The sequence below is a fragment of the Dromiciops gliroides genome, chromosome 2, assembly GCF_019393635.1.
Source record: "Dromiciops gliroides isolate mDroGli1 chromosome 2, mDroGli1.pri, whole genome shotgun sequence".
Taxonomy (NCBI): Eukaryota; Metazoa; Chordata; class Mammalia; order Microbiotheria; family Microbiotheriidae; genus Dromiciops; species Dromiciops gliroides.
In genome coordinates, this window is record NC_057862.1 from 288,869,061 (window position 1) to 288,893,933 (window position 24,873).

Here is a 24,873-nt window from a genome sequence, read left to right on the forward strand (position 1 = left end):
GGCAGGCAGCAGCTTTAGGGAGGCAAATTTGAACTTGATGTAAGGAAAGAAAAAACAAAAACTTCCTAACTATTAGAGTTGTACAAAAGTCAAGTGAACTGCCTTGGGAGGCAAAGGGTTTTTTCTCACTTGAGGTTTCAGAGGAAAGCTAAGTCACCAAATCTCTCTCTCTCTCTCTCTCTCTCTCTCTCTCTCTCTCTCTCTCTCTCTCTCTCTCTCTCTCTCTCTGTGTTTGTATTATTGTAGAGGAATTTTTGTTCAGGTATAGGTTGGAAAACAAGACCCTAAAGACCCTTCCAACTCCTGTTATCATTTAGATTCTGTAATTATACACAGAGACATTTTTTCCCTCTATAAAATCTTATTTTTAGTCTTATATTTACCAATACATTTTGTTTTGGCATTATTTTCATTTCTGAATATATCCTTCCCTGCCTCTCTATCCAGCAAGATAGCCCTTAAAACAAAGATTTTGAAAAAGAAAGAGGAAAAAGTAGCATTTCAGCAAAGTGAACTAGTACATCAGCTGTGTCTGACAACACAGGCAATGTGAAATACACGTCTCTCAACAGCTACAAAGGGAAAAAAAAATTTTTCTCAGTTCTTCTCTGGGGCCAAGCTTGTTTATTATAATTATTCCGAATACAGGGTTTGTTGGTTCTTTCTGTTTACATTTTTGTAGTCACTGTGAATATTGTTTTCCTGGTTTTGCTTACTTTACTCTGCCACAGTTCATAGAAGTCTTCCCCTGTGTCTCTGAATTCTTCATAGTCATTGTTTCTTACAGCACAGTAATATTCCTTTACCTTCACATACTACAATTCATTTTGCCATTTCCCAACTGATGGACCATTATTTGTTCCAGTTCTTTGTTACTGCAAAAAAGTGCTGCTATGAATATTTTTATGTCTATGAGCTCTTTCTGTCTTTGATCTTTTCAGAGGATGTGCCTAGCTGTGGAATCTCAGGTCAAAGGGTATTGTCATCTGAGTCCCTTTTTTTTAGCATGATTCTTAATTGCTTTCCAGGACTGGACCAGTGAATAGCTCTACCAACAGTTTATTAATGTGCCTGCTTTCCCATAGTCCCTCTGGCATTGAGTATTTCTTTTTTTTTGTGGAAGTGAAAACAGAGGTGGTTTTTTTTAATTTGCCTTTTTCTTATTATGAATGATTTGGAACAATTTTTCATAATGGACAGATTTCCTTAACTACACTTCTATGATACCACCTCTCTGGCCTTTGAATGGGAGGAGTCAGTGCTGTGTATAACAATGGTAATTAATGTTCACATCAGTTCAATCTATTTTAGATTATTTTGGGGTTTTTTCCATTCTATGACATTCTATCCTATCCTATTTCATCCCATTTCTATCTACTTCACTCCATTCCTGTCTACTCCATCAAATTCCACAAGCATTTACTGACTACCTGCTATGTGCCCTGAGAGAGGTCCATGTTTACCCCTGGAATAACCCCAACACCATCCTTAAATCTCCATTTGTCTTTGGCAGGGAAGAGGCAGCCAATGAGGATGGAAATTTAGGAAAAGGAAAGAAAGAAAGCTGTCCAGAAGATCTGTAAGGTAAAACACTCTTTTTTGTTTCTGACAGACATCTTCTTGGTGTCATAGGAACCAAACATTGATTTATTCACCTATAAAGTTCAACCTATGCTTGACTAGCGGGAGCTGAAATGTTCTTCACTAAGGACTATGTTTGTTGGAGTCTTTCAATTTCTTTCCAAATGAACCTTCTTCCTAAAGTCCATATGAGTGATAGAAATGTTGCTTTCCTGAATTACCAGGCAGGTGGCCCACCTACCCCTTCTGACTTCCTGTACCCTATGATTATGCACACTGAGTTTTCTGACTTGGGTGATTATAGACTTGATTCCAATTACTGTCAAATAGAAAATGCCCTTCCTGCATTTCTACTTGTGAGTTGCTGAATAATCACTTTCTGATCCAACCAGAGGCTATACTGATTTTAGGGAGGTTTGAGGGACATCCAACTGCCAGAGAACTCTGGAAATCCTGGTAGGTTTCTTTTACCAAGTCAAAGGGTAGAAAAAGCCTAATCTGCTTTTCCAAGTCTGTTCTATTCCTACCATGGACCAGCCTACTATGGACTAGAATGGGCTAAGCACCATAGGGCTGAGTAAGTCTTCAGGAACTCTGGAAGGAAGCTGTTATGCTGAAGAAAACAGAGGTGTGGAAACAGTGCTGGAGTACCACACCAAACTAAATCAATGGTGGTTGGAGGAAGTCAAAGGGAGACAGATTTTGGCTCAATATAAATGGAAGCTTCCAAAGGCAGAGCAGGTTGCCTCAGAAGGAAAGGATTGGGGCAGCTAGGTGGCGCAGAGGATAGAGCACCAGCCCTGGATTCAAGAGGACCTGAGTTCAAATCCGGCCTCAGACACTTTACACTTACTAGCTGTGTGACCCTAGGCAAGTCACTTAACCCCAATTGCCTCACAAAAAAAAAAGAAAAAAAAAGAAGGAAAGGATTTTTCCATTACCAGAGATCCTTATAGAGAACCTGGATAGTCACTTGATAGAGACACAGTAGAGGAATTACAGAATCACATAATTTGACAGTAAATAGCAAGTGACTTCAGGGTCCACACCAGAAAGAAGAGCTACTGTAAAACCCTGGGCAAGTGGTATTCCCATCTTGGTTTGGAGTCCCCTAAAGAGGGAGAATCTGCTACCCCTCTATAAATCCCGTGCCACTTTTAGACAACTCTAATTGCCAGGAAGTTGTTGTTGTTTTTTTTTCTGACATCAAGCTTAGGTTGTGTCTCCCTCCTACCCACTGACTATCTCTGCTTTTCTGTTCCACTCTCTATCTATGCCCCTCCTCTCATATCTACGTGCCTCTTTCACCCACACAAATACATATCCTAAGCTCATTAGCAAAATGGCCATCCACAAGCCTATGCTGATGAACTCCTACCGATAAAACTGCAGAGAGTAATTTGTCGTTTTTCAAAGCTGACTTCCCCGGAGCATCTAGGCATGGGGCAACTTCTTCTGCATGAAATATCCAGATAATGGAGTCAGAATTGCCAGTGGCTTCTTTGCTTGGCTTATCCAGATAATTGCCTTGATCTTCCATTTGGCTCTGCTTGTGTGGCCACAAGGAGAACAGAGTCAGGCGTGGGGCTCTGGCTGAACATGTATACATGTATAGAGATTCCCAGACAATTCCACATGGGCTTAGCCCATCATGAGCAGTAGATGCAGATGAACTGTGGAAGTCAATGGTCATCAAGTCACAAAATCTTTGTTACCCAACATGTCAAACAAAATCCTGTCATTACCAAAAACCATTCAGCCACATTAATTAGATGTTAGAGGATTTGGAACAATGCAGCCACCTGGCTGACATAAAACAGCTATTGACTCAAACAGGGAGATTTGGGCTCTAGTCACAGAATCATACACTCTTAGAGCCATAAGGAACTTCAGAGGTCATCTGGTATAACAATACCCATGAAAGCTCCTGCTTAATGGCCTCTAGTGATAGAGAGCTCTCTACTAGATAAGGCAGTTTATTCCATCTTTTGACATCTATGATTGTTAGAAAGTTCTCCTTGACAATGAATCAATTTACCAATCGACCAATGGATATTCATTAAGTACTAAGTATGAGTCACTTCTCTGAGTTCTGGAAATTCAGAGGCAAAAAGGAAACTGTCCCTGTCTTTAAGGAGATATTGAAGGAGATAACATGTACACATAGAAGGCAATAAAAATGAATATACAAAAAGAATAGAAGATAATTTTAGAGGGGGATCTTCTTCTCTACCATGTCTTCTTCCAAATGACATCCTTCATGTATTTGAAGACAGCTTGATGTCTCTCCTAAGACTTTGCTTTGGGGGGATTCTCACATGGCATAGTTTCCAGTTTCTTCCCCATTCTGTCCAATATCACTATAGGTACTCCAAATTTCTGTAATCCTTTCTATAACATGGCACCCAGGACTAAATTCAATCTGCTAGATGTGTTCTGAGCAAGGCATCACCCAATCATTTTGTATACTATGTCTCTCCTAGGCTTCTTAGGAACACACTACCTTCTTTTGGTTAATAGCTCATTCTCTTATGGAATTTATAGTTTATTAAAATCTTGAGATATTTTCCCATGACCTGTTGTGTAGGTAGAGCTCCTTCATCCTGTACATGTGGAGTAGATTTCTTTTAAGTTCACACATAGGAATTTGTTATTTCTTCCCATTAAATTTAATTTTACTAGACTTGAGGGCTCTGAGAATAGACATCAGCAGCTTGGAGGAGATGGCTAAGGACCACAACTGATGGAGTTCAGTACTCAGTAGTATCCTGCACGCAGCTGAGATGGGCCTTCAAGCTCGGGAGGAAGAAAAAGGAATGAGCTGCAGGAACCGATGGGCAATAGAGAGTGCAGTTTTCCGATGTCCTTGTTGTGGCCGGAGCTGCGGCTCCCGTATCAGACTGCACAGCCACACTGTGGCCTATGGCTCTTCAAGGCCCTGATCCATGGTCATCCGCGACTGGTGGAAGCCTACTATTACTACAACTACTACTACTACTACTATAGATTCAGTCTTTAGTTATGACTTGTTGAGATCTTTTGAGATTCAACCACTATGTTTCTGCCCCTCACAAAGTTACGCCACCCATAATGATTATATGTGCATATATATAAGCTGTTTATTCATCTTAGTTATTGATAAGAAGTGTCAAACCACATAATACCAAAGATAGACGCATTGGGCATTCCACCAGAGACCTTCCTCCAGGTTAGCATCAAAACATGAATCATTATTCTCTGGGTGTGGATATTCAACCAGTTCCAAATCTATATAACTATGCTATTATGTAGCTCAAATTCCTTTCTCTAGAAAAATTTGAGTGCCCAATAAGTCAAAGATCAATAGAAAATATGTGGCTGGCATAAATACTCATTGGCTGATACCAAAGGTGATTTGTGTTCAAGAAATAATATAAAAATATTTTACATGACTTCACATGCATAATGGGTATTGTATTGCTTGCCTTTTCAATGGGTAGGGGAGGGACTAGAAGGATGGAAAGAATTTGGAATTTAATTTTTTTTTGGTGAGGCAATTGGGGTTAAGTGACTTGCCCAGGGTCACATAGCTAGTAAATGTTAAGTGTCTGAGGCCGGATTTGAACTCAGGTCCTCCTGAATCCAGGGCCGGTGCTCTATCAACTGTGCCACCTAGCTGCCCAGGAATTAAAATATTTTTAAATGAATGTTAAAAATAAATTATTTTAAAAGAGGGAATATAAAAGACACATTTAAGAATATGTATGAGTAGAAAAGAGGACGGACTAATAATAAAATAAGAATAGTTCACATTCCTACAGTGCCTTCAGGATGATAAAGTACTTCCCTTTCAACAACTTCAACCCCCACCCCATCTTAATAGTATTTCTTTTCAAGTTACATGTAAAGATAGTTTTCAACATTCATTTTTGGTTTTTATTGTTGCTGTTGTTGTTGTTGCTGTTTTTGCGGGGCAATGAGGGTTAAGTGACTTGCCCAAAGTCATACAGCTAGTAAGTGTCAAGTGTCTGAGGCCTGATTTAAACTCAGGTCCTCCTGAATCCAGGGCCAGTGCTTTATCCACTGTGCCACCTAGCTGTCAACATTCATTTTTTTTTTTTTAGTGAGGCAATTGGGGTTAAGTGACTTGCCCAGGGTCACACAGCTAGTAAGTGTTAAGTGTCTGAGGCCGGATTTGAACCCAGGTACTCCTGACTCCAGGGCCGGTGCTCTATCCACTTCACCACCTAGCTGCCCCTGTCAACATTCATTTTTGCAAGATTTTGAGTTCCGAACTTTTTTCCATCTCTCTCATCTCTCCCCCCTCCCAAAGCCAGCAATCTGATATAGGTTATATGTTAGAATCACATTAAACATATTTCCACACTAATCATATTGTGAAGAATCAGAACAAATGGGAAAAAAAAAACAAGAAAGAAGAAACAACAAAATCCCCAAAACAAAATGAAAATAGTATGCTCCAATCTGCATTCAGATTCAGTAGTTCTTTTTCTGGATGCAGGGAACATTTTCCACCCTAAGTCTTTTGGCATTGTCTTGAATTGCTGTGAAGAGCTAAGTCTATCACAGTTGATCATCACACAATGTTGTTACTGTGTACAATATTCTCTTGGTCCTGCTCATTTCACTCAATATCAGTTCATGTAAGTCTTTCCAGGTTTTTTTTAAATCTGCCTACTCATCATTTCTTTTTTTTTTCTAATTAAAATATTTTATTATTTTCCAGTTACATGTAAGGATAGTTTTCAACATTTGTTTTCATAGGATTTTTTGTTCCAAATTTTTCACCTCCCCTCCCTTCCCCCCTTCTCCCTAAGACGGAAACCAATCTGATATAGTTCATATATGTACAATCACATTAAACATATTTCTGCATTAGTTATATTGTGGAAGAAGAATCAGCTGCTCATCATTTCTTACAGCAAATAGTATTCCATTACATTTATATACCACAATTTGTTTAGCCATTCCCTAGTTGATGGGCATCCCCTCAATTTCCAATTTTTTACCACCACAAAAAGAGTAGCTACAAACATTTTTTAATATGTGGGTCTTTCCCCCTTTTCCATTATCTCTTTGGGATATAGACCTAGTAGCGGTATCGTGGGGTCGAAAGATATGCACAGTTTTATAGCCTTTGGAGCATGGTTCCAAATTGCTCTCCAGGAGGATAGTGCTGTTATCTACCCATATTACTCTCTCACTCTGTCTGACCCTCTCAAGAGGCAAGGCTTTGGCTACTGGCTTCCCTCTGTGTGTATTGCTCCTCTTCTAATTTCTTACCAGGCACACTCCCAACCTCTCTCTTATGGTCAAGAAACCTCGTCTTCCTGGGAGATCACTTGGGCCCTACAATTCACACTTCAGATGTACCCTCTGCCCCTTCAACCCTTCCCTCAGATTGAATGGTCCTCCCAGAACCTCCACTTAAAGAGGGTGCCCAGTTTGGCCATCTCTTCATTTCTCTCCAGACTTTATTCCCCTGGAATTCTCTATCATTCTTCCCCTGTTGCCCATGGTCCCTCCTTCCCCTCTCCCTCCTTTCATCTTCTTCAGGTGTCTTTCTCCATTAGAATGTAAGGTCCTTGAGGACAGGGACTATCTTTTTGCTTTTATTTGGATTATCAGCACTTGGTACAGTGCCTGGCTTATAGTAAGTCCTTAACAAATGCTTGTTGACTGACTGATGGGGAACGAGAGAAGAAGTGTACAAGTAGAAGTGACCAAAACGTGACAGCAAGGGAGAGATAATATGGACATAGTCACTGAGACAAAGAAGACATGATAGACTTCCTACCACCAGAAAGGGGAACTGGTGGAGTGAATAGAGCACTGGATTTTAGGTCATGAAGAGGAATTCAAGTCCCACTCCAGATACTTATTAGCTGTGTGATCCTGGTCAAATCACTTCACCTCTCTATGACTCGTTTTCCTTATTAATAAAATGAGGAGAGTTTGATTTGATGGTCTCTAAGGTCCCCTATAGCTCTGAATTTATTATCCTATGACTTTCTAAGTTCTCAAAGTCAGAGAGATGGCAAGGTTTGCTTTCTGGATTCAGTTGCTGAGTATATACCACCTGCTTCACATCAACTAGGTGGCATAATTGGATAGAACTCTAGGATGGGAGTCTGGAAGACTTGAGTTTGAACACATAATCAGATACATAGCAGCTGTGTTACCCTGTGCAAGTCACTTAATCTCCTTCAGTTTCCTCAACTGTAAAATGAGCATTATAAATTGCACCTACCTTCCCATGATTGTTGTGGGATCAAAAAATATTTGTAAAGCTATTAGCACACAACCTGGCACATATTAGGTACTTAATACATGCTTGTTTTCATCCATACCCTGCCTCCAGGTGATGATGAGATAAGTGGAGTGAAGCAGAGCTAGAGCACCTTCCCAGGGATAGCATATTGAATGGATCCCAAGTTCAAACCCTAGATTATGAGGAGGAGCTAAGTCCTGGTTGTAGACTTCTCCAATATTCACTTGATGACTGGCCCTATTGCCTGGCACAAATGGAATATCAGCTGGGAATTGTGCCATGTTATCTACATTCCTTTGCTTAGGAGAGCAGACAATTATATTTTTTTCATATTTAGTGTCTCTAGCACTTAGCATAATACCTGGCACAGTAGGCACTTAACAATTCTTATTTGCTATTGTAGGAATAGTGGTAGAGGGGATAGGGAGAAGGTGTCAAATACACTTAGATCTCCTAGTTTGGGAACAGTATAGACACTTTCAGAAGGCTACCTGGGTCTAGAAGAAGTTGAAGGCACACAGCCATGAGGCAAATATTTTGTTATGTATTATGTCTTTCTTTTATCATTCCTATACTGAGAGTAAAACACTATACCATTGATCATATCCTATCTGTTCCTGTAGGAAGTTACTTTCAAGATCACCTGACTAAGGCAAGAGAGTACCATTGTCATTTCTAAGAGAGTTCAGCTGACCAGGAAAAGAACCACCTGGGAAATAGATTATCATCAATTTTAACCACTAGGTGGCACTGCTGGGCACTAAACTGATCCTGTTTAACAGCAGGTTCAAAATTTGGAGCAAAGGCCACACGCATTCTGGTTGTTGGGACAACTTCCAATTGAGCTAGTAAGTAGACATACCAGGGATATGCTAAGTTCTCTGTGGTTCTCAGAAAATGAATTGTGTTTTATTTTCCAGATCTATCTCTGTCTGGGTAGCCTTGCTGAAGTCTAGTGGTTGTGGCTCATGTAGAATGATCCAAAAATTAGAGGCTGCTCCGGGTTTATTTCTAATGCTATAAGTACTTCTCCTACCAGCGGGCAAAGAAATAGAGAGATTTTTCAGATTATATTCTACTCACACCACATGACAAGTCTGCCATTAGGAATTTTAAATCTAGGACTTAACTTTTCCTCCTCCTAGTATTCACCATTACTGTGCATCTGTTGCATTTCTCTTCAGGGTCCTGTTCTTTTTTTTTTTTCTTTTTTTTTTTAGTGAGGCAATTGGGGTTAAGTGACTTGCCCAGGGTCACACAGCTAGTAAGTATTAAGTGTCTGAGGCCGGATTTGAACTCAGGTACTCCTGACTCCAGGGCCCATGCTCTATCCACTGCACCACCTAGCCACCCCCAGGATCCTGTTCTTGACAGTGAATCCTGTCTCTGTCTTGATATAGCTAGCTCATTGCCTGTGAAGCAGAAGAAATGGACTCCACAGTAGGTACTATTTGTAAGAAGAAGTATGTGTGGGGGAGAAGCCAAGATGGCAGAGGAAAGGCAGTGAGTTCTCAATCTCATGACACTATTACTTCAAAAAACATCCAAATAATGCCATAAGACAATGCCTGGAGCAGCAAAACCCACAGAAGAATGTGCTGAAATCATCTTCTAACCAACAACAGCTTTGGAAGGTTGGAAGGAGGGGTCTGCTGTGCTGAGACAGGAGTGGAGCCCAACCCCACAGTCACCCTGACACAGATCCAGTCCCAGGAAGGCCTCAGCAGAGAAGGAGACCCCCAGAGCCTCTGAATCAGCTGAAGCACTGGTGTCATCTGGAACCAAGCTCACAGTCTGGTGAGAGGGTTGAGCCCTTGGCATGGGGGAGACTACAGGGTCTATGCTGGTGCTGAGGCAGAACTTGGGTTTTTCACCCTTGCTGAGAACCAGGAGGTAGGCTCGAGTAGCAGTGGCCCAGGTGGGGTAGGGGCACAGGCTTGTCAGAGCTGACAACTACAACACACAAAGCTGGTTGATTAGCAAGTTGGTCTGGGGTCATCTATAGAGCACGGAACAGGCCAGGTGAGTAAAGAACCTGATCCTCCTTAAATCATACCACCTGGGACCTTCTGAAGCTTGGGATAATGCAGCCTGGAAACAGTGCCCCACTTTAAGGAGCTAAAAGTCAAGTAAAAGAAAGGCAAGATGAACAGAAAGAGAAAGGTGAGGACCATAGAAAGTTTCTTCAGTGACAAGGAAGACTGAGGTGCACCCTCAGAGGAAGATGTCAATGTCAGGGCTCCTATATCTAAAGCTTCTAAGAAAAATATTAATTGGTCTCAGGCCATAGAGGTGCTCAAAAAGGACTTTGAAGATAAAGTTAGAGAGGTAGAGGAAAAAATGAAAAGAGAAATGAGGGTGATGCAAGAAAGACATGAGAAAAAAGTCAACAGCTTGAAAAGTCAAATTGGCCAAATGGAAAAGGAGGTACAAAAGCTCTCTGATGAAAATAATTGCCAAAGAATTGGGATTGAACAAATGGAAGCTAGTGACTTTATGAGAAACCAAGACACACTAAAGCAAATCCAAATGAATAAAAAATAGAGGGCAATGTGAAATATCTCCTTGGAGAAACACCTGACCTGGAAAATAGATCCAGGAGAGATAATTTGAAAATTATTGGTCTACCTGAAAACCATGATCAAGGAAAGAGCTTAGACATCATCTTCCAAGATATTCTCAGGGAAAATTGCCCTGATATTCTAGAAGCAGAAGAGAAAATAGAAATTGAAAGAATCCACCAATCACCTCCAGAAAGAGATCCCAAAAGGAAAACTCCTAGGAATATTATAGCCAAATTCCAGAGCTCTCAGGTCAAGAAGAAAATATTGCAAGCTGCCAAAAAGAAAGAATTCAAGTACTGTGGAGCCCCAGGCAGGATAGCAAAAGATCTAGTATCTTCTACATTAAAGGACCGGAGGGCATGGAATATGATATTCCAGAGGGCAAAGGAATTGGCATTACAACCAAGAATCACCTACCCAGCAAAACTGAGTATAATCTTTCAGAGGAAAAAGTGGGACTTTAATGAAAAAGAGGACTCTCAGGTATTCATGATGAAAAGACCTGAACTGAATGGCAAATTTGACTTTCAAATACAAGACCCTAGAGAACCATAAAAAATTGGATTTGGGGGACATACCTGGGGTCATGCAGTAGGTGACTGTCTTGTGTCTGAGGCTGGGTTTTTGCTGGGATCCCCCTGGGTCCAGGGTGGATGTTTTGTCCACTCTGACACCTAGCTGCCCCATGATGATATCTTTAGGGTTAACTTGAGTGGTGAGGGGAATGCACTAGGGGAGGGAGAAGGGCAGAGGTGAAATCCTACATGAAAGAAACAGGAAAAGGCTTATGGAGTGGGGGAAGAGATGAGGAAGGAGCAGGGCAGTAAATAAATTTTACACTCATCAGAATTGGCTCAAAGACCTCAATCTCATCAGAATTGGCTCAAGGAGGGAATAACATAAACAGTCAATTGTGTGGAGTAATCTCTAACCCTGCAGGAAAATATGAGGGGAAGGAGATAATGAGAGAGGGGCAAAAGAAGGAAGGACAGGTTGGGGGAGGGGACAGACAGAAGCAAATCCCTTTTGAAGAGGGATAGGATGAAAGAAGATGGATAATAGAGTAAATATCATGGAGAAGGGAACAGGATGGAAGGGAAAAAGTTAACAATAGTAATCATGAAAAAGAGAAAAGGGGGAAAAATTGTACAAAAAATATTTATAGCAACTCTTTGTGGTGGCTAAGAATTGAGAACCAAGGGAATGTCCATCAATTGAGGAATGATGGAAGAAGTTGTGGTATATGATTGTGGTGGAATGGTCTTGTGCAATAGGAAATGGCAAAAAGGATGATCCCAGAAAATCCTGGAAAGACTCATGAACTGATGTATAGTGAAGTGAGCAGAGCTGGGAGGACATTGTGCATAGTGACAGCAGTATTGTTCAATGAGCAGTTGTTAATGACTTAACTACTTTCAGCAATGCAATGATCCAAGACAATCCCAAGGGACTAATGACAAAGCATACTATCCACCCCCATAGAAAGAACTGATAAAAAGAGCACTTGTGGATTGTACATATATAACCTGGTTGCTGTCTTTTGGAGGCAGGGAGGAAAGGGAGGGAGGGAGAAAAATTTGGAACTCTAAATCTTATGAAAATGAATGTTGAAAACTACCCTTACATGTAACTGGAAAAAATAAAATAAATATTTATTGCTAAAAAAAAAAAGAAGAAGAAGTGCCCCATACTAGGGTCTCTTTGACCTTGAGATCTTCAGTTCCTCTTTCTGGAGGTTAAGAGGTAGGTCACGTTCCCACTCTTTCTAAATCCAGTAACCTTGTTCAAGACATTTCATCCTTGCTGCTGACATATATCATCACTTCCACTTACATATTCCCCCTTTTGCAGTCAAATTCCTAGTACTGTGCATCAGAGAAGAGGCGGACCTAATCTTCACAGGTGTCTAAATTCTTTACACGCTCCCTAATTCTCCAGGGTCTCCCTTTCTCAGATATCTACCTTAAAAGCAATATGGTACAATGAACAGAACTTTGTACTGGCCCCACAGAGAAATCTAGAACTCAGGAGGAGCAATCTGCCCTTGGGACCTACCCTGCAAATCCGTGTCAAGTTGGGGAAATGGCCCAGGAAGGGTGCTATGACACAAGAAACTGGATTCTAGTCCTGGTTCTTCTACCACCTGCCTCTGTTGCCTTGTCTACTGCCATATATTTCACCAATTATTTTGGTTTCCATTTGGGAGAAAAAGAGTTGTAGCATGTCAGAGCTAGAAAGGGCTTTAGAGATTACTTACTCTGACCCCATACCACTGACTGGTTGCCTAGAATGGCTGCTCTCCTGACCGTACCTGACTTCCCAGTGTCTAGCTCTGTAACTCTCTAGCTCACTGCATCTTCTATACCTCTTATCATCAGGAGCTGGTTTCCACTTTTTTCCCAATTCCTTTTGGACTAACTTTCAAAGGTCACAGGGATGTAGCCCATAGACTTTCTTGAGCAAGTCCCTCTCTTCTCTGAGCATTTATTTCTTCCTCTGTAAAATGAGAAGATTGAATGAATTATCTCTAATGTCCTTTCCAGTTCTAAAATGCTATGACTTTTTCTCTCCCAAATGGAAATCAAAATATTGTGTGTAACATATGGCAGTAGACATGGCTTTTGATTTGTATTGAAAGTACTTATGTGGTAGTGGTGGGGAGGTAGAGTGAGTAGGGTTGTTCAACAACTCCCATCTGTTACCTGGATACCACTAATTTAAATAGGTTTCCTGATATAAACACTCCTCTGCTCTTGGAAGTTGTATCAAAGGATTGTAATTAATCCTTTTATTCTATCTTTTTTAAGCTCTGAGCCCCTAGTCAGAGATAGTGTTCTGGTGAAACATCTCAGTCATAGAGCTCTCTTCCTCCTGAGTACATTCCTTCCTCTCCAGTTGTAGCTATATTGCCTGCAGCAAGCACTATGTATAAAGACAAAACAAAGAAAGATAAATTGTCTTTCCATATACCTAGAGTGAAAAGTTTTAGATTCCCATAAAAAACCCCAAGGAGAAAAGACGAGATATAGCATTACCACCTTGAGGTTTGTAATTTGGGGTGGGCGTGGCTGGTCTCAGCCACATAGTATCTGTCCCCACCTACTTTCTCATGGAATCGCCCAAGTAGTCTTTATCTCAGAGTCCTGTACTCTTTCTTGTTGGTGGCTTCCTTCAGTTCTCCCAATTCTACCTGACTTCCCAGTTCTCCGACTTGCATTTTCTTTACCTCTCACCATTAGGATCTGGATTCCTTTTTTTCCTAATTCTTCTTGAACTGACTTTTTTTTTTTTAGTAAGGCAATTGGGGTTAAGTGACTTGCCCAAGGTCACACAGCTAGTAAGTGTTAAGTGTCTAAGGCCGGATTTGAACTCAGGTACTCCTGATTCCAGGACCATTGCTCTATCCACTGTGCCACCTAACTGCCCCTTGAACTGACTTTTAAAGGTCCCAGGGATGTGGCTTGTAGAGTTGTTCTCTTTCTAATTCATTCAAGGGATTTGTTTTCCCCTCATAAAGAGATTACCTTCTGTAGCCCAATTTTTATAGGGAACATTATTGACCTCCTTTCTGTGATTAGGTTTTGGGCTTTTAAGAACCAACTCCCTTTCACTTATCGTGTTATCTTTTCTATTGTAATTATCTGTGTGCAGATATGAGCTTTCTGAGGACAGGGAATGTGCCATATTATCTTTTAATTCTGTTACCCTGCCCCCTCTCAGCCCTTTCCATCAGTGATGATGTTTTAAGAGCTTCAGTGCACCAGGCAGAAGGTATCATCGAATGGTAACTGAGAATTCAGGAACCCTGGATTGAAACTTTCCAAAGTCAGTGCTATTTGTGGGGCCAGATCCAATGCTAAAACTGGGATTATCTCAGTCTGTGGTAGAAATAGGAGCCAAAGTTAGGGGTCATTCCAGTTAAAAGATCAGCCTGTGATCATGGTTAGGGCTCAGACTAGAAACAGCTTGGGAACTAAAGCAAAAGCTTAACCTACATCTAAAATCATCACTTCATCTAAGCCAGTGGCAGGACTCATTCAGAGGCCAACTTAGTCTATGGTTCAGAGTCAAAACTCAGGCTCAGGCTGGGAAAAGGCTGGAGATGGAGTCAAACCTGGGACAGGACTTGGGTCTAGGGTTCAGTCTAGAACCAAACTGGCCTTAGTCCCGAGCTGATGTAAGCTGAGCATGGGGATCAGGGCTCAACATAGAATGAGTATTGAGAATAATCCTGAATCCACAGGCAGGATTCAGTCTGTGACTGAGGTCAGAGCTCAAAGGTCAAAAGATCAATCTCAGGCTTTGGTCAGGGTCAGGGCTAGAGCCCAGTGTCATGGTTCAATCTGTATTTAAAGTCAGGACTCAATTTGGGCCTAGAATCCAGGCTCCATCTACGTCCCTTTGGAGCAGATGTTCTGTGAGGATTTAAGTAGTCGTGGGGCAATCAAATGGTGATGTTGGGGAATATATCATCCCCGTGGACTAACCCTCTGAGCTTTGTAGAAACCCAAGCCAACCCAACCTAATGAATTACCATGAATTACAAATGTGGCACAGCAAAGGTTTCTCTGCAGTCAATCTCCATTATCAGGATCTTCAGCGAATGATCACTCATTGGCCCTTATGCACCAGATTGTCCCTGCTGGGCTCAGCCATGCGCGAGGACTTTGGGTCTCAGCCTGCACCTGAGAACAATGGGCCTGGTCCATGCCTGGCACACTCTCAAGAGCTCACTAGCTCTGTTCCTGCCACATATGATGATCACTGTGGACAATATTGTGAGGCAGACTCCAGGATAATAATAGGCAGCATTTATATAGCGCTTTAGAACTTGCAAAGTTCTTCACAATTATTTTTTCATTTGATCCTCATAATGAACCTGGGAGGTAGATCCTTAATTAATCCTATCTAACAGGTGAGGAAACTGTGGCAAGCAGAAGTTAAGTGACTTGACCAGGGCTACAGTTAGAAAGTATTAAAGGGGGGCAGCTAGGTGGCACAGTGGATAGAGCACTGGCCCTGGATTCAGGAGTCCCTGAGTTCAAATCCAGCCTCAGACACTGGACACTTACTAGCTGTGTGACCCTGGGCAAGTCACTTAACCCCAATTGCCTCACAAAAAAAAAAAACAAAACAAAACCAGAAAGTATTAAAGGTAAGATTTAAACTCAAATCTTCATGACTCCAGGTCCAGCAATCTATCCATTTCACCACCTAGGTTTCAACAATTTACTTGTCTATAGCACTTTGTTCTTTAAAAAGCCCACAATAGCCCAGTGAAAGGTATAGTACAATTATCCGTTCTCCATTTGACAGATGAGGAGACAGAAGTTCAGAGACGGGCAGTAACTTCCTCACGATCACACGACTAGTAAATGAGAGAGCCAGGACTAGACCCTGTCTCTCTGTTCCCTCCTCGTGACTGCCAATGATTATCCCCCAGGACTCTGGGTATTGTCATCACTTTGTATCTTGTTTCCCCAGAAGGTCATCTTATAGATGTGGTAGGTACTTAATGTTTGTTAAATTGATTTGAACTGAATTTGAACCTAGCAGGAGTGAAGATGGATTTCTCTTTTCCTAGTTCTTATCTCCGGGTTTGTTGTGAGGATGGAGTGAGATAACATTAAAGCACCAGATGGAAGAATTATGGTTATCATCATTGTCATTCTCTAGATTTTTGTCACCTCTGTATGTAGAGTGTCCAACTGGGTTAGGAAAAGAGATTTACAAAGTTTAGCTAAGATGAAGTGCCTGCCCTCACAAAGCTCACAATCTAAGATGGGGATATAAGAATACATCATAAGCCCATTAAAGATATGCAAAAATAAAATGTTACATGAGATCTGAGAGGGAAAAGTCGATACTCATGGAGACAAATCAGGGAGGACTTCCTGGAGAAGGTGGCATTTGTGTTGGTAAATATAATCTGTTTTCAAATATGTGGAAGGGATGTCTTGTAGAAGAAGGCAGCACGAAGTTCCACATTCTGAACCTGGAAGCAGAAAGACCTGAATTTAAATCCAGCCTCAGATACTTACCAGCTGCATGAGCCTGTGCACATCACTTAACCTCATGGTACCTTGGTTTCCTCATCTGTAATAAGGGAATGATAATAGCACCTAACTCTCAGGGTTGTTGTGAGGATCTAGTGGAATCATATTCGTCAAGCACTTTTCACACCTTAAAATGCCATTATAAATGCTAGCTGCTATTGTTATTGTAATTAGGCTCATTCTGTTTGACCCTCAGAGGGCAGGACTAACAAGAATTACAGCAAGTTATAGGGAAATCAGGTTAGTCTTATAAAGAAAAGCTTCCTAATAACTAGAGCTGTCCAACAAAGAAGGTAGTGATCTCCTCAGCACTGGAGGTATTCAGACAAAAGCCAGAGCACAGTGCTCTACCATATATATCAAATGAATGACAAATGAATGAATGACCAAATGAAGGAAAGCCAGAAAACCTCTCCCTACTTTGTCACTGCCCTCAGAAAATGTCAGATAAATCTCTTGTCCAGGAAAATGAAGCACAATTGCTTTAGAAAAGATGACTTCTCTGGCACCTCCAATGTCACCTCCACATTCATCACTCTCTAGTGATCCAGCTGAATTACTTGCCAGTCCTACCATAGAGCTGTCTTTGCCCCTTCCACTCATCTCCCAGCCCTGGCGTGTGTTAATTCACTACCATTGTTAAAATGCTGTTAGCAAAGGTGCCCTTCTGGTCTTTTCCAAACACTCACTAAATGGTTTGAATTTATTCATTGGACTGAGCTCATCCTGGGTCATGGGTCCCCCTTCCCACTTCTTTTTCTTCATCTCATTGAATTTTAAATTTCTATTAGAGCTTACCAGCTCCTTTTGTCCTGATAGGGAAGCTGGCTGAGATTAGAGCCCCATCAGAACCACTGCTCAAGAAACCTCCCGGGGTCAGCTTAGCCATTCCCCAGCCGGAGGTCTGGACCAGACAGATGCTATGTGACCCTGGGAAAGTTACTTAATATCCATGTGACTCAGTTTCCTCTTCTATAAAATGAAGCAGTTGGACTAAATAGCCCTTAGGGTCCCTTCGATTTCTATAGTTATGACACTATATATAAACCTCTAATAGGGAGATGCTACATTTTTCCTTCCCATTCTAATAACTAAAAACTGGCCCGGTTAAATAAGCTGTCATAATATCTAACCTAAATCTCTGACATTTTAAATTACACCTACAGCTGAAATATCCCCCAAATGTACCTTCTGTTATGTTGTAACAATCTTGTTGTTGTTCCTCCTTCATTTTCAAAGAGGACCAGTGACATCATGGGTGATGTCTTGATTTGCAAGTGAATTGGATGGAAGTGAAGCAGTGTTACACAAGGTCATCACTCTCACTCTTTTTTCCAGAGTCACTGAAGCCCAGTGGCAAGACAAAAGTCAGGATGACTGGCAATGGCCCACAGTGCAGTATATATAACCTTGGTAGTAGGTCTCCACCAGTTGCTGACGACCATGGATGTGTGTTGTATCTACCCCATGAGGAGTAGCTGGAGTGTCTTCTCCAGGGCCCTGGCCTGGGCATTAGTTGTCCCATAAGTAGTAAGTACAGACTTGAACACAAGTCTTTTGAGTTTCAATCTTGGGATATCTCTACTGTCTCAATCTAGAAAAGTGATGATTAAATAGAGACCTCATGGCAAACTTCTAGGTCATGTGAGCAACAAGATAGAGGACTAGACATTTTTTTTTCTGATTCCCACAACCTCTCAAATCTCTCCAAAATAGAAATCATACACCAAAGATTAAGCAATTTTAGCTGCTTCCATGGTCTAGGACACCTGAAATCTAAAAGAAGGTTTGTTTGTTTGTTGTTGTTGTTGTTGTTGTTTTTCAGGGCAATGAGGGTTAAATGACTTGCCCAGGGTCACACGGCTAGTAAGTTTCAAGTGTCTGAGGCCAGATTTGAGCTCAGTTCCTCCTGAATCCAGGGCTGGAGCTTTATCCACTGTGCCATCTAGCTGCCCTAAAAGAAGGTTTTTTTAAAAAACAACCAGGAACTGATGCTCATTGACCCTGAGCTCACTCAGCACCCTTCCCCTACCTCCCATGCTGCTGGGAGGGAGACTTGCATTAGCAGAACCAAGGACATGACACAGGCTTGCATTATAACCCACCCCTGTTCCGTGGTCCCTGGTCCCTCCTCTTTCCAGAGCTGTGTACATCCTGGCTCCAGACTGTGGAAGTTTGATTGAGCCTCAATAGCTAGCTTGGTCACAACCCTTCAGGAACAAAAACCTGTTGGGGGGTGAAACCCAGAATCACCAATGCTAGTGCTAGGGAAAGCAGTCTCTGCCAGCACCAAGAAAAAGAGACTCTAACCTGTTGGTGCCAACAGGCTCTTAACTGCCTAGGGCTAGGCTACAGAACTAAAGAACAAAGGGAGTGGGACAGGTCACCAGGACAGGATACTGTGCAAGTTGGGAGCTGTGCAGCTCTCTACCAAGCTGAGACAAGAACACAGCACCCAACTGGGGCCAGTTTTGACCACACAAACATCAGTTGGGGCAGAGACCTAGGCTGGTAAACCATGAATTGTTCCGTGTAAGAGGAGACTGAAATACCTCAAAGGAAACCACAATCAGAGGGAAGGGAGTCAGTAAATGAATGATGAGGAAAATAAAGAGGAGGAAGTAGAGACTGAAAGTACCAAAGATTCCAAGGAGAAGACATCTCAAAGATTTTTAACATAAACAGATAAATCAATGTGCAAAAAGTAACATCAGAGACATCGTGGCTTTAATCATGAACAGGTCCTTCCAGGCTAACCTTATTTCCATTTTTGACAGGATTACTAAACTATTATATTGGGAAATGTTGTAGATATAGATTATATTTCAGCTAATCAATTGACAAAGTTTCTCATATTATTATTGTACTTAACTCCTTTGTATTTATTCGCATTATACTTATTCTGTATGTTTTTATATATGTATGTTTATTCCATTAGAACGTAAACTGTTTCTGAATAGAGATTGTTTCATTAGTTGTACTTGTATATAATGTCAGTGCCAGTGCCTGCAGGGTACATGGTAGGTGCCTGATAAACAACTGTAGATTTATTGATTAGACAATTAGATAGATTTGAAACTGTGAGTGTCTGGACTCAAAGAGTAGTCATCAATAGCTTAATGTCAACTTGGCAGGAGATCTACAGTGGAGTGTCTTGGGAGTCTGTCACTTGGTCCTGTGCTAATTTCAATAACTTGGACAAAGCCACAAATTGCATGCTTTTCAAATTTACAGATAACACAAAGCTGGGAGGAATGGACTCCACATTGGATGGCAGATCCAGGAACCAGAAAAAGATCTTGATAGTCTAGAGCACTGGCTGGATCTAATAAGGTGAAAACCAGTAGGTATAAATGTAAAATCTTACATCTAAGTTTTTAAAAATTCACCAATATAAGATGGGGAAGGTGTGGTCAGATAACAGATTGAATGAAAGAGCTCCAGAGGACTTAGTGGACTATCAGCTCAATATGAACCAGCCATGTCCTTGGCAGTCAAAACTGCAAGAGGGTTTGTGTTAGAGGGTGAAGGGTATGCCAACTGTGTTCAAATATTGAAGAGTTGTCATAAGAAACTGGCTCTAACTGTCCCTAGTTGGCATAATTAGGAACAAAGGGTCAATCAGTCAACACATATTTATTATGTTCTAATTGCTGGGGATACAAATACAAGCAAAAATAAAACCCATCCCTGTCTTCAAGGAGCTTATATTCTAATAGCGGAAGACAGCACATAAAAGGACGTTGAAAAGCTGAGTGGAGGGACATGATGAAAAAGTCCACAGAGCAGAAGCAAAGCCAGGAGAGGAATCAAGGATGGCCAGGTAGGCTCTCTCCCCAAAATGGAAGTGGGCGAGGAGGTACCTCAAGGGCAGATGGACATTCCAGGATGAGAAAGCATCTGAGGCATGGAGGCAAGATCAGAAGTGGAACCAGGAGAGGAGTGAAGACTAGTTGGTGGAAGTTGCAATGAAGAAAATGTCGACTTGATGTCAGGAAAAAACAACAACAAAACTTCCTAGCAATTACCGCAGCCCCAAAGTGCAATGGCTGCCTCAGGAAGAAAAGGATTCCCTTTCATCTGGAGGTCTTCAAGCAGAGGCTGCATGACTATATGTTGAGGATGATTTCAGGTTAGGGTTAGGGGCTTTACTACATGACTGCTCTTCCAGCTAAAACAGCAATCCTGTGAACATACACAATGATTACAATGATGCCAACAAAAGCAACACTGAAAAGCAGCCAAACTCTGCTTAATGATAATGACTAACTTTAAGAGAATAAATGACAAAATAGAAAATGACACAGTATACTTCCCTATTGGCAGAAAGGTGGAAGATCATGAATGCAGAATGTTGAAATCCTGGTCATTGTATCACTTGATTTTGCTTAACAGTTTCGTTTTTGTTTTTTTTTTTTAATGTTACTAGGCTTCAATGAGGAAGGTAGCGGGGAGCTAGGTAGCACCAGCCCTGGATTCAGGAGGACCTGAGTTAAAGTCTGGCCTCAGACACTTGACACTTGTTAGCTGTGTGACCCTGGGCACATCACTTAACCCTCATTGCCCTGCCCCTCCCCCCCAAAAAAATTTTAAATGGGGAAGGTAGAGGTATTAATACCAGGAAGTGACTATAATGTTAAAAACAAAAGGGATCAAAAAGCAAACACCCAAAAGCAAATATTATCTTCTTTTATTTATCCCCTATCTCTAGTGATCTTCCTTCTCATAAATCACACAGCAAATTTTTTTCAGACCTTTAAGACAGTAGAGGCAGATTCAGGAGAACCTGAGTTCAAATCTAGCCTCAGACACTTGACACTTACTAGCTGTGTGACCCTGGGCAACTCACTTAACCCTCATTGCCCTGCCCCCTCCCCATAAAGAATACACTGGTCATATATTGCTGAACATTGTAGTTATTTGGGTTTGGGTTCCTTCTAATTTGGGGTCATTATTCTGAGTTCCTTTTCACAGGTACCATGGATTTCTTCCTGGGGTCCAGCAGGTCTAATAGGTGAGCTTTTGACTCATTGTCTCCCCCCAACCCCATGCCACTTCCCAGGTTTTTCCTTGCCATCTTTGATTGCTAAAATCCCATCCAGCATTCAAGGCTTCTCTTAAATGCTACCTCCTCCAAGATCTCTGATAATCCTATAGCCAGAAGTGATCTCACGGGACCTAAAGATTTAAAGATTAAAGTATCCCTTAAAATCATCTTGTATCAACACTTCATTTCACAAAGGAGTAAATTAAGATTCAGCTAAAGTTCTACCTTCTTCAAGAAGCTTTTCCAAATCCTTAATCTTAGGGTTTTTCCCCTCTGAGACAGTCCCCAATTTATCCTATCTGTCTGTCTGTCTGTCTTTCTGTCTCTCTCACTCTCTTTTTTTTTTTTTTTAGTGAGGCAATTGGGGTTAAGTGACTTGACCACGGTCACACAGCTAGTAAGTATTAAGTGTCTGAGGCCGGACTTGAACTCAGGTACTCCTGAATCCAGGGCCGGTGCGCTATCCATTGCACCACCTAGCTGCCCCTCTCACTCTCTTTTTTGTGGGGAAATGAGGGTTAAGTGACTTGCCTAGGGTCACACAGCTAGTAGGTGTCAAGTGTCTGAGTCCAGATTTGAACTCAGGTCCTCCTGGATCCAGGTCTGGTGCTCTATCCACTGTGCCACCCAGCTGTTCCCTATCCTGTCTATATCTTGATAAAGGACAGCAAAGTGACACAGTAGATTGGGTGCTGGGCCTGAAGTTAGAAAGCCTCTTCTTCATGAGTTCAAATCTAGCCTCAGATATTTGCTAGTTATGTGACCCTGGGCAAGCCACTTAATCCTATCTGCCCCAGTTTCCTCATCAGTAAAATGAGTTAGAAATGTTAATAGCAAAACATTCCAGGATCATTTCCAAGACCCATATGAGGTCACAGAGTCAGACATGACTGGAAAAAAAAAACCCACTGAACAACAAATATCTTGATTGCACATAGTTATTTGCCAGTTATCTCTCATATTAAATTTTCTCTGACATTAAACCGTAAAATCCTAGGGACATGGATTATATTTGCCTTTCTCTTTATCACTAGCACTTAGTACAGTGCCTAGCACATAGTGAGTGCTTAATAAATTCTTATTGACTTGACTTAATGACTAGAGGTGATTTTTCCTAAATCACTAGGTTAGTAACAGAACCAGGATAGGAACCCACATTCTCTGACTCCAAATCTTGCGCTTTTTCCACTTTAACATGATACCTCCTCCTCTGAAAATTCATATAATTCTGTGCTATTAAGCTCCTGAGGTTGTGAAGGTGATGCTTAATGTTCCTGAAAGAAAGCACATTCTTCACTCCATGAGTCAGCCTGATGTGGTAGAAAGATCTCTGGTCTTGAAGTCAGGTGACCGGGCTTGAGACCTGCCTCTAACTCTTACTAGCTGTGTGACCAAGGGAAAGTCCCTCCTCTTTCTGAGCACTTGTTTCTTTATTTGTAAAATGGGGAGAGTTAACAGTTGCATTAACCTACTTACCTGTCTGATATCCTACATTTCCCTCTCATCTCTCATATCCAATAAGTTGCTAAACTCTGCCATTTCCCTCTACACTTTCTCCCAAAGCCATCCATCCACCCCTCAGTTAGAGTAATCTCTTCCTCCAGTTTCTATCACTCCATCATTCATCACTCATCACTCCATCATTGTGCTGGAGCCAGCTCTAACCTGCTTGTAAGAGCCAAATGTTCAATGTTCACAAGAAATGTTTGCACCTCACATATCATCAATGGTTACAAATCAGGGATTGATTTGTTGTTTTGTTGATTTCTAGATTTGATCGTTTTAATAATGCAAATTAAACTTAAAGGTGTGTGCATGCATGTTTTTGAGCCTGGTTGTTAAACATCTACCAGCACACCCCTGTATTGCTTTATAAACATTGAGTTTGACCTCAGCAGGAGTGCAAGGAATGAAGTCATCACCAGCCTGGAGATCTAGTAGAGAAGCAGCAGCAGCAACAACAACAACAACAACAAGTATTTATATAGCACTTTGAGATTTGCAAAGTGCTTTGCATCTATTATTTCATTTGAGCCTCACAGAACCCTGAATCTATCCTTCATAAGCTGCACACCAATCTTTACCTCGTTGGTATACTTATTATCTGGAAGTTAATAAGATTTCACTATTATCCATTAGCTAGACCATAAGCCCCATGAGAGCAGAATTTCTCATCTCTCCTTTGTAGTTCCTTCAGTGTTCAGCAGAGAATTGAATTAAATACACACACACACACACACACACACACACACACACACACATATATATATATATATATATTCTTCTGTTACAAACTAGAGAGATAATGGTCAGAAATCTGGCCTCAGACACTAGCTGTGTGACCCTGGGTAAGTCACTTAACCTCTCTCTGCCTTAATTTCCTCAAATATAAATTGTGGATTATAATCACACATACCTCTCTGGGTTGTTGTGAGAATCACATGAAATCATATTTGTAAAAGTGCTTTGCAAGTTTTAAAGTGTTATATAAATGCTAGCTATTATTACAAATTGCTTTCTACCAGATAGATAGATAGATTGATTGACTGATTAAGCATTTATTATGTGACAGCATTTCTGCTAAACCCTAGGAATATAAATACAAATAAGCTAGACTATAAGCCCTGTCCTCAAGAAGCACACAATCTCAAGGGGGGAGGCAATGCTTAAAGGGAAACTACAAGGGAGGGGGCAGAGAGATCCAGATTGGAGAAGTCACTGAAAAATGAAGGGGAGGCCTGAATCTAGGCAGAATAAGGCATGGGATGGAAGTGGTGACCAGTAAAGGATGTACGAAAGAGAAGTAACCAACATCGCCTAGCTAGGAAGTAGCAGAGGCAGGCTGGAGATCTGAACCCCAATTCATTGAATCTGATTTCAGCATTTTTTCCAGTATACCATATTGTTGCAGAAGAATTTACTGAATACCTACTCAGGCCTATACTGTGAGAGAAACAAAAGAATTCAAATAAATTGAATATAAATTTATTCTGGCCTATTATGTGTACTGTGTTAGATGCTAGGGACAATAAAAGGGTCAGTTAAAACACTCACGGTCTAGTAGAAAGGCAGAAAGAACATCCAGACTCAGGATGCTAAATACTCTATCTATATCTATCTATCTATCTATCTATCTATCTATCTATCTATCATCTATCTATCTATCTATCTATCTATCTATCATCTATCTCTCTATTTATCTCTATCATCCATCCATCTATCTATCATCTAATATATGTATGTAAATAAACACACATATATTCACAGTTATAGTATGTATATAAAATATATATGTGCATGTATATGTGTATATATACATATAATATACTATGCATACATAGATATACATACATA